General features: G+C 42.9%; 1 protein-coding gene across 8 annotated transcripts in view; it reads right to left on the bottom strand.

Annotated features, from left to right (window-relative positions):
- Positions 1–14309, bottom strand: part of ZC3H8 (zinc finger CCCH-type containing 8) — a 42079-nt gene that overhangs the window by 4055 nt on the left and 23715 nt on the right. For 4 of the 8 annotated variants that reach the window (XM_015073403.3, XM_015073406.3, XM_015073407.3 and 1 more), the window contains one exon: positions 7053–12073. The exons of 2 other annotated variants lie outside the window; for them this stretch is intronic. The gene's annotated coding sequence lies outside the window, so the exon portion shown is untranslated. Of the gene's footprint in view, positions 1–7052; positions 12074–14309 lie in introns of those variants that run through there. 2 more of the 8 variants (XM_053200926.1, XM_015073405.3) reach the window with 2 other exon arrangements.

The following is a 14309-nucleotide window of genomic DNA, read 5'->3' as shown; positions in this document are numbered from 1 at the left end:
TGCGGAAATTGAACACACTCCATGTTCAATCACAGTCATGGTGTTCTTAAGGCAGCTGGATCGTAGAATGGAACTCCAAATCCCTGGAATCTTGAGTGGTCTGGCCCCTGCCAACCTCCTGGACCACTGCTCGTGATACTCCCAAACGCACCTGGCGTCCTTTCTGCCAAGCTCACTCTTGCCTGGGGGCCTTGGATTTGCTGCTTCCTTCCTGCAGTGCTCCTTGTTCAGTCCTCCGTGTGGCAGGCCTCAAACGTCCCCTCAGAGAGGCTGTCCCAGCGCCCCCCCCCCCCCCCCGGTGCTGCTCACCCACTGCAGTCCCTCTTGATTACCTTACTCTGTTGCATTTTCTTGAAAAACTATCTGAAATCACTGTTTGTTACCTTTTTTTTTTCTGTCTTTTCCCACAGCACAGACCCTGTTGGCTGCCCACCCACTATCCATTTTCCTTTTCCACCTTGCGAAAGGAGCCTGTTTTGTTCAGACCACCTTCCCTCGTTGTTATGGCCTGAACTGTTACCCTCTCCCCCCAACCCCCAAATTCTTATGTTGAAGTCCCAATGCCTAGTACCTCCGAATGTGACTGTATTTGGAGATCGGGTCTTTAAAGAGGTAATTAAGTTAAAATGAGGCCATGAGGGTGGGCTCTAATCCAGTATGACTGGTGTCTTTATACAAAGAGATTAGGAAAGAGACACGCATAGAGGGAAGACCATATGAGAACAGAGGGAGAAGACAGACATCTACAAGTCAAGGAGCGAGGCCTCAGAAGAAATCAACCTTGCTGACGCCTTGATCTCAGACCTCTAGCCTCCAGAATTGTGAGAAAATAACGTTTTGTTGTTGCATCACGTGGTCTTCGCTACTCTGTTATGGTAGCCCTAGCCAATAAATACAATTCTTATTCCAGCCTGTGTCTTAGGGGAAGGTGGCCACCCACCGCCCACCCTCCAGGCTCCAAGGCAACACAGTGAATCATACTTGGTCCGTGAGTGTCAGAGACCCAGACTAGAGCCAGCCATGCACAGCATTCCCCAGGCGAGGGCTCCATATCCAGGGATTGTCTGAGGCAGGGTGGAGGGAAGGGCTTTCTTAGGATATGGTTGGAAAGGTCTCTCTTTTGCACTGAATGGGAGGAAATAGGTCATCACAGTTGCTGCTGGGAGCCATGTTTTTGACAATGAGAGAAGAGAGTATAAGGGAAAAGCCTCCTGGCTACAAGCAGAGCCAAGGGAAATGGAGTTGGGGTCCCAGTGAAATCGGTCTGAACCTTTCCCCCCCATCTGGACTCCCTGTTATATGAGATCATGTGGTTGTGGTGTAAATGGGGTGGAGATGGAGTTCTTGTTGTTTGGCTTTAACTGGCTTGACTCCCAGCTCCATGAGAGCAGGCATCTTTTCAGCATGCACCTTTCGGGCATCCAGCTTCCAGAACTGTGAAAGGATACATTTCTGCTGTTGTAAGTCACCCAGTCTGTGGTGCTCCGTCACAGCAGCCCCAGGAAACAACTACACCTTATACTCTACAGTCTCCCCTCCCCTCTACTAGTCTCACACTAGTGACACCCGAGTGTAAACTCCTAACACTCGCTCACTCACACATAAGACCCTGTCAGCTGCCGAGGGTCAGTCCTCTCACCTGCTGAGGGAGGGGTCATCTCCGGCCTGGAGAACACGGACAGCCACTATCCAGCAAGCACATACTTCTCTTCACCACATCCTGACCCAGCCATTCTCTTCTTTGTCAATAATCTTGACTCACTTAAAGAGTGATAAAGATCATCACTTTATCACTGTAATTGCTAAACTTAGAGTCCCAGAAGAAGGTCTCTTGCAAGGAGTACAAAGTCACACTGGAGACATTCTGGAGATTGATTTTCAAACTTTTTCCCTTTCTTTTCTTTCTTTCTTTTTTTTTTTTTGCAAGAGAAATTGGCTAAGGTTCTAACTAGTAATGACATAATTCTACTTCTTTCTGCAGTACCAGCCGAAACAAAGGGCTCAATCAGCATATTTCATAAAGAGAGTCATTGACTCCAAGAATAAGGAAGGAATTTGGACTCTTAATCCTAACCCTGGATTAGCCTAGAGGACTGGAAACAAAATCAAAGCCACTCTCCACCTCGGGGTGTGCCCCTCCCCGCCCTCCCACCCCCCCCATCCCCCCAGGATTCCCACAGAACTCGGCTGGCTCTGCCAGCGTTCAAGCACTCCTGTGACAGTCTCTGTTTTCGTTAGCATCAGGTGACCCTGCAGAGCAAGTGGGGGACTTGATTACAGGCCAGTTGTGCCCTAAGAACCAGACGCATGGCCTGCATTTCCTTTTCCTCTTATACAAACAGAAGAGTATGACTTCTAATCTAGATCAAAAGTGAGGCAAAACACACACAGATGGGAATTCCACAGAAATTCGTCCGAGGCCAGGCAGGAGGCCCTGAATCGGAGACACGTCCCTGGCAGTCTCCACCGGCACTACAACACACAGCTCCCCCTCTCACGGCTGGCGGGGGACACAGCCTAGCATTCCCCCATCTCTCTCTCTTGCCCCGCTCTCTCCTTGATAAAGAGTAAAAAACTGATGGGGCGCCTGGGTGGCTCAGTTAAGCGTCCGACTTCCGCTCAGGTCATGATCTCACCGGTTATTGAGTTCAAGCTCCGCGTCGGGCTCTATGCTGACAGCTTGGAGCCTGGAGCCTGCTTCGGATTCTGTGTCTCTCTCTCTCTCTTTGCCCCTCCCTGCTCACGCTCAGTCTCTCTCTCCTTAAAAAATAAAATATTTTTTAAAATTAAAAAAAAAAAAAGTGAAAAACTGCTCTGCCACCAGCCAGGCTGTGGGGGAGAACCAGGAACTGAAACAGAAACCACAACTTCCCAAAATGCAGCGCCCTACGACTCACATAACCCATTTACTGCATCCCTCCAGAGCATGCACGCCACAGAGTGTCCCGGTGTAAACTCCTAACACTCGCTCCCTCACAGATAACACCCTGGAAGCAACCCTCTGGTTGAGAAAATATGACCCACCCCTGCCAAGACCATCCCATGACTCACCCCGGTCTCCAGAACGGATTATCTTTCCCTAACTCCCTCCTGTTGACGTGGCCCCCAGCCCCCTGAAATGCAATCCCTCTCTTGCTGCAAATCATAAACCTGGCATCGTTGACTCTAAGTGGGTTCCGGGTGGCCTTTGACTGACAGGCATCAGCTCTCAACTTGAGCAACCAGTGGTCTCCCCTGTGGTCCCTGGACCTACTGGTGTGCGGTGCCCAACGTTGAACGTGTACTAGGTGGTTGGGGGTGGCACTCATTAAGAGTCTCAAGTCTGGGGGGCTCCTGGGTGGCTCAGTCAGTTAAGCATCTGACATCAGTTCAGGTCATGATCTTAACGATTCATGAGTTCAAGTCCCGCATCAGGCTCTGTGCTGACAACTCGAATCCAGGAGCCTGCTTTGCATTCCGTGTCTCCCTCTCTCTCTGCTCCTCCCCTGCTCATGCTCTGTCTCTCTCAAAAATGAATAAACATTAAAATATTTTTGTTTTAAGAAGAGCCCAGAGGCTGGAAATGAGGAAGGAGGATGGGCTGCTCAGGAGGAACTGTGTAAAGGCTCGAAGGCACCTCACACGTGCATGTGAATGTCACACACAGATCTTCCATTACGATGGGGTCATGTCCCTGTAAGCCCATCGTAAGTTGACAATATGGTGAATCAAAATGCATCTAATGCACCTAACTTGAACATCATGGCTTAGCCCAGCCTACCTTATATGAGCTCAGCACACTTTAGCCTACAGTTGGGCAAAATCCTCTAACGCAAAGCCTATTTGATAACCAAGTGTTAAATCTCTTTGAACACGGTACTGAACATAAAAAATGGAAGGGCTATACGGGTACAGCATGGCTGTGAGTGTATTTGTTGTTCACCTTGGTGATCGCGGGGCTGGGACTGGGAGCTGTGGATGGCAGCGCTGCCCAAAAGGATCAAGAGAGGATCATACTGCATATTGTTAGCCTGGGAAACGATCAAAATCCAAAATTCCAGGTACAGTTTCTACCGAGTACCACTTCTGCACCATGATAAAGTCACAAAAACGTGAAGTTGAACCACTGTAAAGTCAGGACCATCTATACTGGGAGGCATGTGTGCACTTTCCTCCCCCCCCAGTCCTCTCTCAGCTGCCTTCCTCCATTTCTGCCTCTGCCCGGGGCTTTCTTGAATTACCTGAGGACACACCAACCCCATCAATGTTGTTCCATGGTTTGACCTCTACCACTTCAAGGCTTGACATTTAGAAATTCCTTTTTATTCTTTCACCTAAAGGTCTGTTTTCATACAGTTGGGGAACAAAAAGCAGTGCCCCTTTAAGGTTTGAATATTTTAATAATTTACCGAACACTGAGTGAGGGTCTTCTATGTGCCTGATCCTTCAAGGAATACCACCTTGAACAAGACAGAGACATTGAATACCCTTGTGTTGCTTCCAGAATAGAGAAGGCAATTTAAGACAAGGGGTTCGAGGGCTGCTAGACCTAGAAGAGGGTGGAGGGTGAAGGGCACCTTGCCTGATGTTCACTAAAGCTGTCCCCTGGTGACAGAGGAAATGTGGGCGAGGCCTCAGAGGAAAGCAGGCCAACAAGGCGACTGACACCTGCAGGTGCTACTGAGGTCGTGAACCCCCATTTTCCAATCCTGGATTCTGACCTGGGACGTTGAACAAAGGAGCCTTGCCGATTCCAGGGCAGGCCCAGGAGGCCTGACACGATCCTTCATGCAGCTCCCACACCACGGCCTTGTTACAGCCTGGTGGAGATTTGACAAAACAGAGGCCCCATGGGCACCAGCGGTGTCTCCTCATTTGTTACAGGGCAACCTCTTCTCTGTCTTGCCTCTCGGCTCCCAGACGGAGGGGCCTGCACATCCCATTGAGAAAGTCAGGGTCATTCTTTTCCTTTTGCTTTCTCCTGGTACGGATTTAGCTGGAGGTGCATCCCAAAGAACACAGCCCCGCAGAACTGCTGGCAGGCTGGGGCAGCAGGGGCCAGGGCAGGCTGGCCAGGTTTCTGCTTCCTGCGGGGCCGTGCACATCATCTCCCCCCGGCTCGGGGAGAACACAGAACCCTTCACAGCGGCACAAGGACAGGCATTCAGACTCCGAGACAATCAGGAATTCACTGGGACCAGGTTTTCCTTCTTCGTGGACCGAAATGACTGTTTTATGGGCATTTGGCTGAAATAAGGAGCATTTCTGTTGATTCCGGGTTCACCTCACTGAGTTCAGCTACACGAGGAAGTTTAAATTGGCCTGCAGTCCGTGGGCATACAGAAAAGCTTGAAAAGAGCTGGTGTGTCAGCAGATATGGGGCTGAATCACAAATTTGTTCAGGAAGTCCAAGATTAAAGCCCAGTTTATATTATTATGTAACAAATATACCTGCCAAGCAACACATGCAGGCAAATAAATTTGAAGTATTTTTGCATAGGACACAGCTGGGATATAGAACTAGTATTTATTTTAGACTTATGCGAATGGCAAATAAGACCACTTCTGTGGAACTCCTAAAACAGGCAGTTAAATTTTTGGAACTGGAGTGAAGGGCCTGAATACTCAGAAACAAGGAGCATCCTGCCAGAAAGACGAGTCCCTGGACAGGGAGGCAGGAAAGGGGGAATTCTGAAATAAAAGGACTATAAGCTGGCACACATTCAGTCTTCATACCAGTCACAAGTAAGTATTTCTGAAGTGCAGATGTGAGGGGGAAAAAAGTATATTATGATGTCAAACAATACTTAAAAGTGAACCAGCGTTTCTACTTCCGGAATGGCAGACCAAGGATCTCTGAAAATCCACCACCCCATAAAAGGCATGACAGAAATGGCAAAGATAGTCAAAACCAATTTTTTCAGGTATCTGGAAATTAAAGGCTTACGACAGAGAATTTACTCAAGAAAAATAGCTGAATCTTGTTAAAATGACTTGTGGCAATGACTTGCCCTAATCTCATTCTCCTCTCCCCAGCTCCAGAGTAGCCTTGAAGATGAACAGCCCACAACCATAGTAACTGTGAAAACCGGTATCCTAACCATAGCGGTCTTCCGAGAGGGGAGGACAGATTCAGAGCTCCTCAAAAGCCCCATTCCCCCCAGACTATCACATTTTTGTAACTTTTTTTGAGTTTATTTTTGAGAGAGAGAGAGACAGAGAGAGGGAAATATAGAATCTGAAGCAGACTCCAGGCTCTGAGATGTCAGCACAGAGCCTGACGTGGGGCTCGAACTCAGGCATGGCAAGATCATGACCTAGGCTGAAGTCGGATGCTTAACCAACTGAGCCACCCAGGCACCCCCAGACTGTCGCTTTTTGATCTGCAGGACAGTTCACACTATATTCTCAGGGCCTGTTTTCATCTGACCAGGCACAATAGCAGTAAGCACATCCAGCACCTACATCTCAGATTATGAATACTATTCTGTTAGAAGGAATCTGGGCCCCTTTGAGAAATGGCTGATGTGAGGGCTCAGGTGGGAACATACAAAATGAGCCTGGACCACCTGTTCCAAGTTCATCCAAGTGGTTGGCAGAATTCAATAACTTGTGGTTTTAAGACTGAAGTTCTCATTTCTTCCATGTCATTTGAAGGTTGTTCTCAGCTCTAGATACATGGCCCTCTCATAACATGGCAACTCATTTCTTCAAAGCCAGTAAGAGAAGTTCCATTCCAATCTTTGGCCTTAGGAAGGCCCCAGTCTCTTTTATGGGTTCATCTGATTATACCTTAGGCCTACTTGGGAATCATCTCCCTCTTGATTAAATTCCAAACCAACTGACTTAAGACCCCAATTATACCAAAGATAAAACCACTTCATCTTTGACATATAATAAAAGATAATCATGGGAGTAAAATCCATCGTACAGTAATGCCCACAGAGGAAAGTGATTAAACGGGTGGTATGCACCAAGGGCAAAGAATCTTGGGAGCCATCTTTGAATTCTGCCTACCACAAAGGGGGCAGGGGAAGTTGGGAGACATGGAACCACTCTTTTTCACACACAAAAAACTTTTTATGTTTTCATAATTTATTAATCCAAAATAAATTTCCTAACAACTTATGTCACAATAAACTTTTGACTATACGCACATATAAGTTCAATTAAAAAATTACATTCAATCATACGTGAATGTCACTAATAAGATCCACCATTTTTTATGTACCAGTAAGAAAAAATAACCTGCTGAGTAAAATGTGATATTCCACCAGCTGTAAAATACATTCCAATTTCAGAGATGTTAACTATGAAAATGCATATCCCAGAATGACACACAGCAACTAAAGATACGGCTATTTTTTCTTATTTTATTTTTAAGTAATGTGAAGAGTGTTGCCAATTTCACAGGAATCAGTATCACTTTGAGCTGAGCTGGGCATCTTATCCTTCCCAACTCAACATATACATTCTCTCCTTTGCTTTAAATAGATCTTTTCCTTCCCAGTTTCTGCTCCATGCTGGGAACACAGCACTCCCTACTGTCCTGTTTCCTCCTTTCTCACACCCATTTCTTACTCTCTCCTGTCTGCAGGAACAGAGACAGGAAACACAGTCTTCAAGGAAGAAGGTGATTGGAGAGAAACACGAACTTTGGACAGACGAATGGAGGTTTGATTCTTGGCTCACATTTATTAGCTTGCCTTTGACTGTAGGTAACAGAGAACCCAAATCAAAATGGCTTAAAAGAGTAAAGAAAATATGTTGAGGGGCGCTTGGGTGGCCCAGTCGGTTAAGCAGCCGACTCTTGATTACGGTTCAGGTCATGACCTCACAATTCACGAGTTCGAACCCCACACTGGGTTCTGCACTGACAGTGCTGAGCCGCCTGCTTGGGATTCTGTCTGCCCCTTTCCTGCTCGCGTGCTCTCTCAAACTTTAAAAAAAAGAAAAAGAAAGTATGTTGAATTACTCATGTGGCATAACACAAAATCTGAAGGTTGGGATCTCCTAAGGCTGGTAGATTCCATGGCTCAGCTGCTATCAAGAACCCAGCTTCTTCCCAACTTCCTTCTGTGTCACCTTCAGCTGGTTAGCTAGCTCCCCTTGAGGTCATAAGATGGCAGCATCAGTTCCGGGGGTCATATTTAGACATGGCAATGTCTAACCTCCTTCTTGTGTACCTCAAGAAATGATAACTTTCCCAGAAGTGTACCAGAGGACACGTTATCATATTGCAAGCCTAAACCAACTACTGGCAAAAAATGGCATTTCCATTAGTGGTTTTCAACCTTGGCTATACTTTAGAATCACCTGGGAGCTACTGAAAATCTCATGTTCACACCCCAGGCCTCCCTGTAACTCTATCCCCTGCCAAAAAAAAGTCAGAATTTCTGGGAGTAGCCCCCAGGCATCAGTTGTTTTTTTGTTTTCTTTTGTTTTTTAAGTTTTCCTTTTAAAAAGAATTCAATGAGAAGCCAAGGTTGAGAACCACAACTTCAGATTCTTGTTGATACAACTCAAAGGGTTGAAGTCAGAGCCCACCATCTACAAACCACAGATGATGTCATGGAGGAAGGAACGACACCTAAGCAAAACTAAAATTCTGTTAAGGGGAGAAAACACAGGTAACACCTTCTTACAGACATGGTTTCCTCAGCTACCATTGCTATAATAATCCCTATTATAGGGTTGTAATGGGTACTGAAAAGGATTTCATATATATAATCCTAGCATTCAGCAGGTGTTTAACCTGAGATATTCTGATCTCAGTAAACTCCAAATGTGGCATTTGTGCTTCTAATTGGCAGTATGAGCCCCATATTCCTTAGGCCAGATCACCAAATCACATGGTATTCTGACCTCAACAAGCAACAGCTCAGAAGAAATCTTTGAATGCAGCCCCCCCCCCATGGTTATACTTATCAAAACCAGTCAGTGAACTGAGACACTTGTGCTAGAAGTCAGGAAACCTATTAAGACAAGTCATTTAACATCTGTGAGTCCGAATTCCTTAAATCCTAAAATTGTATTAAGTCAAAACACCAAAAGACTACACACTCAACTTCTAGTGTCTTACCATCTGAAAAAAATTGAGTTTTACAGTCCTGTGGCTTTTAGTAACTGACCACAAAAAAAAGTTACATGAAACCTGCTACGCAGAATCTTAGAAATAAAAATTTTGTTCACTTTACTTAGTGATTTCCACAATGAGGACTCACATAAGAACTGTTTACATGAATTATTAGAAGAGGTGAGGTTTTTACATATCACCTCCTTCCTGATCAAAAGAGGTCAAACAGGTAACCACTTTATCTTTTCTGTTTTGGCTCCAAAAAAGATCAGAGATAAATTTAATATAGCCACGTGAATCATGATGGCCAAATGATACAGAAAAATCCATGTACAGACTTTTCTATTACAACTCTCTTATGTACGTTTCTTCTGGTCCATATTTTTAACTAATGATGGCTTAAAATTTTTTTTTAATTTTTATTTTAAGTAGGCTCCATGCCCAATGTGGGGCTTGAACTCACAATCCTGAGATCAAGAGCTGCATGCTCTACTGACTGGTCCAGTCAAGTCACTCCAAACTATGGTTTTAGTATTCATGTACCTGCTTGGAGCTGCATCAAGGGTCACTGACGTTTACTTCACAGAAGAAAACCAAGAGGAGCAGTGAGGAGAAGGCAGCAGGAACTAAACGTGGTATGGCTGAGATGGCCATACGACAAAGCATTTAAGACCCGGAAGACGAATGGATCTTGATTCAGACTACACGTGGGCAGGGAGGGCTGAAGCAGGACACTGGGAAATGGGCTCTAACTGAGGAAAAGAGAGTAACTAGAGAGAAGAAGTAGAAAATGGAGGCAGGAGATTTCGCTGGAAGGTGCTATAACTCAGATAGAAGAGACTCACAGCCTAATGACTGCTTTAGGTACAAAGGGCACATCAGAGAGAACTGGCTCTCCTCAACCTGATTTAACAGAAGTTAAGAGATTTCATGGACACAAATACGTCTGCCTCTTCAAAACAATGGCTGTTAAATAAGAGCTTTAAAAATGTTCATTTGAGAGTGCATGCACATACACATACGTATGGGGGAGGGGCAGAGAAAGAGAGAGAGGGAGAGATTCCCAAGCAGGCTCGGTGCTGTCAGCGCAGATCCCGACACGGGGCTTGAACCCATGAACCGTGAGATCATGACCTGAGCTGAAATCAAGAGGTGGATGCTCAAATGACTGAGCCCCCCAGGCGCCTATAAAATAAGAGCTTTTTAAATTTCTCTGACTTCTCAGTCCCTGAAACCTCTGCTCGGTCTTTTAAGTTTACAAGTGGGATGGATACTGCCACTTGAAGTATAAAATTTTTTTCTTAAAATGAACTCTATATGTAAACATTTGTGCCTCATCAGAAATAAACTGTATGTGAATTAACATTATAAGGAAATAAATTGTTAAACTGTCATAGAAAATTAAATGTTAAGTACTATCAAGGTTCTTAGAAATAGGAAAGTAGAAGGTAAATGTTCCTATTTATTCCCTTTTCTATGCAGTTGATCCCATATCCACCTCATAGAGTTATATGGCTTAAATAAGAACGTTAAACAGTATTAAATGAAATAGCATACAGCACATGGATGGTAAGTGTGCATAAATGTTAGCTTACTGTCCACCAATGTTAACTAACATACAAATTTGCCACAAAATTGACCTTCTGCAATTGTGAGCTATGACAGATGTGGAAGTCCTTTGAATTGTATATGATGTTTAAAGATACAAAGTATCAATTCTACAGGTGATATGACCACTTCTTTGCACAATTTCATTAAATTATTGAAGGCTTTTGCAAAGGATCCTTTTGAAGTATCAACTCAACCTCTCTCCTCTGTGACTTCCTCTGGCAGCCACTAGTGCATTGTCTTGCCCTCCTCCCTAGCCACAGCCAGGGAATAAACCAATCAACCTGGCAGAGAGCAATGGGCCATGAAGAGATGACACTCTTAGCTCAGAGACTCCTATGCTAAGGGCCCAGGAATTATCCTGGTTTCTTGTTTTCCTAGGTCTTATCTGATAAACCTTTGCTTGACATATGTGCAACTCCATTTCTTATGTTAGCAGGATTAGGTTATAAGCAAAATAACTGACTCATGTTTTCAAACAGGACTCTGTTAAGAATTGTCATTACCTTTGGTGTACTCTATGTATCCAGCAAGCTAGAGATGCTATTATTCTTCCCAGCAATATAACAATATGATAATGACAGTTTCAGGCTCATAGTATTGTTCTAATAATAATCAGTACCACTATATAAAAGTGCATATTTAGAATTTCATTATCTGTGCTTGGAGAACTTTCTATTTGACGATTATGTTAGAGATGCCATCACATTTCTAAAATTTACATTTTACACAAATGTACAGTCTCACTACAGTTTATGCACCAATGAGAAAGATAACCATTCTTGTATGTTAACAAAAAAGTTAAAAACTCCAAGTTTAGGAATGGTATAGCAAGAGACATTGTTCCATTTTATTTACAACACTAAGAAATTGGAAACAACAGGAAAGTGGTTTTAAAAAAAATCACAAAACTGTAATTTAAGCCATAAAACAAAATTGTGAGCAACCATTAAAAATATGTTGCAAATGTATTTAATGACATGAAAAGATCTAACTGTATAGTCATCATCTACCTGCTATCCCAATGTGTTCCTAGAGAAACCTAACAGTTTTCTCTCTTCAATCTCCTGTATCTCTTCATGCGTCCGCATTCAGCCTAATCTTCCTTCCTATTTTACTGACAAAACTCAATCAGAAAAGACTTCTGCAATTTACTACCACAACATTTGCCTACCAGCCAGCAGCATCTCTGCCGTATATGTTCCTTTCCTGTTCCACTGGTTGGAACAGCTTGGTGAAGACCAATCCCCTCACTTATACACTAGATTCTGCCCCTCCCACCATCGATTAGAGAAGATGCACAACATCATAATGACACAAGAGGGCGCTTTAAATGAGGACTCTTGTAAACCACTCCAAATCAACAGTCTTGAACAGGCGTAGACATAAGTACTCTTCATCCATACAAAACTATGGAAGAAAATAACAAAAATACATCAGCTGCTGAAAATTACCAACTTTAGACACCCCTACTCCCTTCCCCCCAAAAATCACGCAGCAGCAGCAAACTGTAACACAAAAATCCAAACTGAATTAAATATCCCTGTTTAAGAATATGAAAAAACAACCTGAATTGAAATTCAAAAACTAAAACAAACACTGAACAAAAAAACAGAAGTAATGAAACAAGAGCTGACTGACCTCAGAAATGATACAAAAAAGAGATCATGTCAAAAATATAGCCTATATTATAAGACAGATTTGAATGGAAACAATAAGGGTTACTGGATAAAAGTAGAAAAAGAACAAAGAGTAAAAATGAGATAAAGAAAGCAAAATTTATAAAAGAATAAAAAAAGAAAATTCATCATAGAGAGGGAAAATACATAAATATAACAATTTACACAGTAACTATAATAAAAAATGACAGAAGCTAACCCAAATGTTCAGTCATTTCAATAAATGTGAATGGGCTCAATTCACTTATCAAAAGAAGTAAAGGATTTTTGGTTTGGCTCAAATAACAAAACCCAAACTATACATGCTATATAAGAAAGGCTAAAACTTAACTCAGAAAAGCTAAAAAACAAAGTGGTGGGCAAATAAATACTAAAAGCAAATGTAACCAAATTTCCAGTTGCAATGTAAAATCTGAAACAATTAGAAGGAACGTTTTGTACTGCTACATTAAAACCTATTAGTCTATACTGTAGGTAGGATGGATGTTTAACCCATACTTTATACATCTTCCAATTTCACTGTATGGATTACTGACATAACATATACTCAAGAATTGGTGTTTAACAACATTAAACATTTTTACCGTTTCATTGAGGACATTCTTTTTTTTTCAGTTTATTTAATTATTTTGAGAGAGAGAGAGAGCAGAAGCAGGGGAGGAGCTGAAAGAGGGAGACAGAATATCTCAGTAGACATAGAAAACACTTGATGGGGTGCCTAGGTGGCTTAGTTGGTTAGGCATCCGACTCTTGATTGTGGCACAGGTCATGATCTCACAGTTGTTGAAATAGAGGCCCATTTCAGGCTCTGTGCTGACAGCACGAAGACTTAGGATTCTGTCTCTCCCTCTCTCTCTGCCCCTTCCTCACTCACACACACGGGCTCTCTTTCTCTTAAAATAAAAAAATAAATAAAAACTTAAAAAAGGGGGAGGAACACACTTGATGAAATCCAACACCCATCCGTGATAAAAGCTCTCTATAAAACAGGAATAGAAGGGAACTTCCTCAAACCAATGAAGAGTATCTCTGAAAAACCTACAACTAAAATCATACATGATGGTAAAGGACTGAATGCTTATTGCCTAAAATCAGGAAAAAGGCAATGATATCTGCTGTCCCTTCTATTTAACATTGCACAGGATGTTTTAGTCAGTGAGATCAGTCAAGAAAAAGAAATAAAAGGGAACCAGATTAGAAAGCAAGAAGTAAAACTGTCTTTATTCTCATATAATATGTTGAAATTCCTAAGGAACACACACACACACACACACACACACACACACACACACACACTCTACAGCTAATAAATGAGTTCAGCTAAGTCTCAGCAAACAGGATCAAAATACAAAAATTAGGGGCTCCCGAGTGGCTCAGTTGGCTAGGTGTCCAACTTTGGCTCAGGTCATGATCTCACAGTTTGTGGGTTTGAGCCCTACATCAGGCTCTGTGCTGACAGTATGGAGCCTGATTGGGATTCTCCCTCCCTCCCTCTCTCTGCCCCTCCTCTACTCATGCTTTCTCTCTCAAAAATAAACTTAAAAAAATACAAAAATTAATTCTATTTCTCTTTACCATGAATGTATGACCCCAAAATGAAGTTTAATTCCTCTCGTCAACACCATCAAAGGAAAAATACATGTAAATAAATTTAACAAAAGTGTAAACAACACACTTGTACACTGAAAAGTACAAAACTGAGAGAAATTAAGGATCTAAATAAATTGAGATACATTCCATATTCACAGACCAGAAGATTCCGTTAACACTGTAATTTTCCACAGATCAATGTAATGTTTGTCAAAATTCCAACACAGGTTTTTTGCAGAAATTTACAAGCTGATCTTGAAATTTATATGGAAAAGCACAAGACACGAAATTAGCCAAAATGATCCTTGAAAAGGTGAACATCAGACAGCTTCTATTTCCTTATTTTAACACATAGTATAAAGCTACAGAATCACAAG

The sequence above is a fragment of the Acinonyx jubatus genome, chromosome A3, assembly GCF_027475565.1.
Source record: "Acinonyx jubatus isolate Ajub_Pintada_27869175 chromosome A3, VMU_Ajub_asm_v1.0, whole genome shotgun sequence".
NCBI lineage: Eukaryota > Metazoa > Chordata > Mammalia > Carnivora > Felidae > Acinonyx > Acinonyx jubatus.
This window is presented reverse-complemented; position numbering and strand designations above follow the sequence as displayed.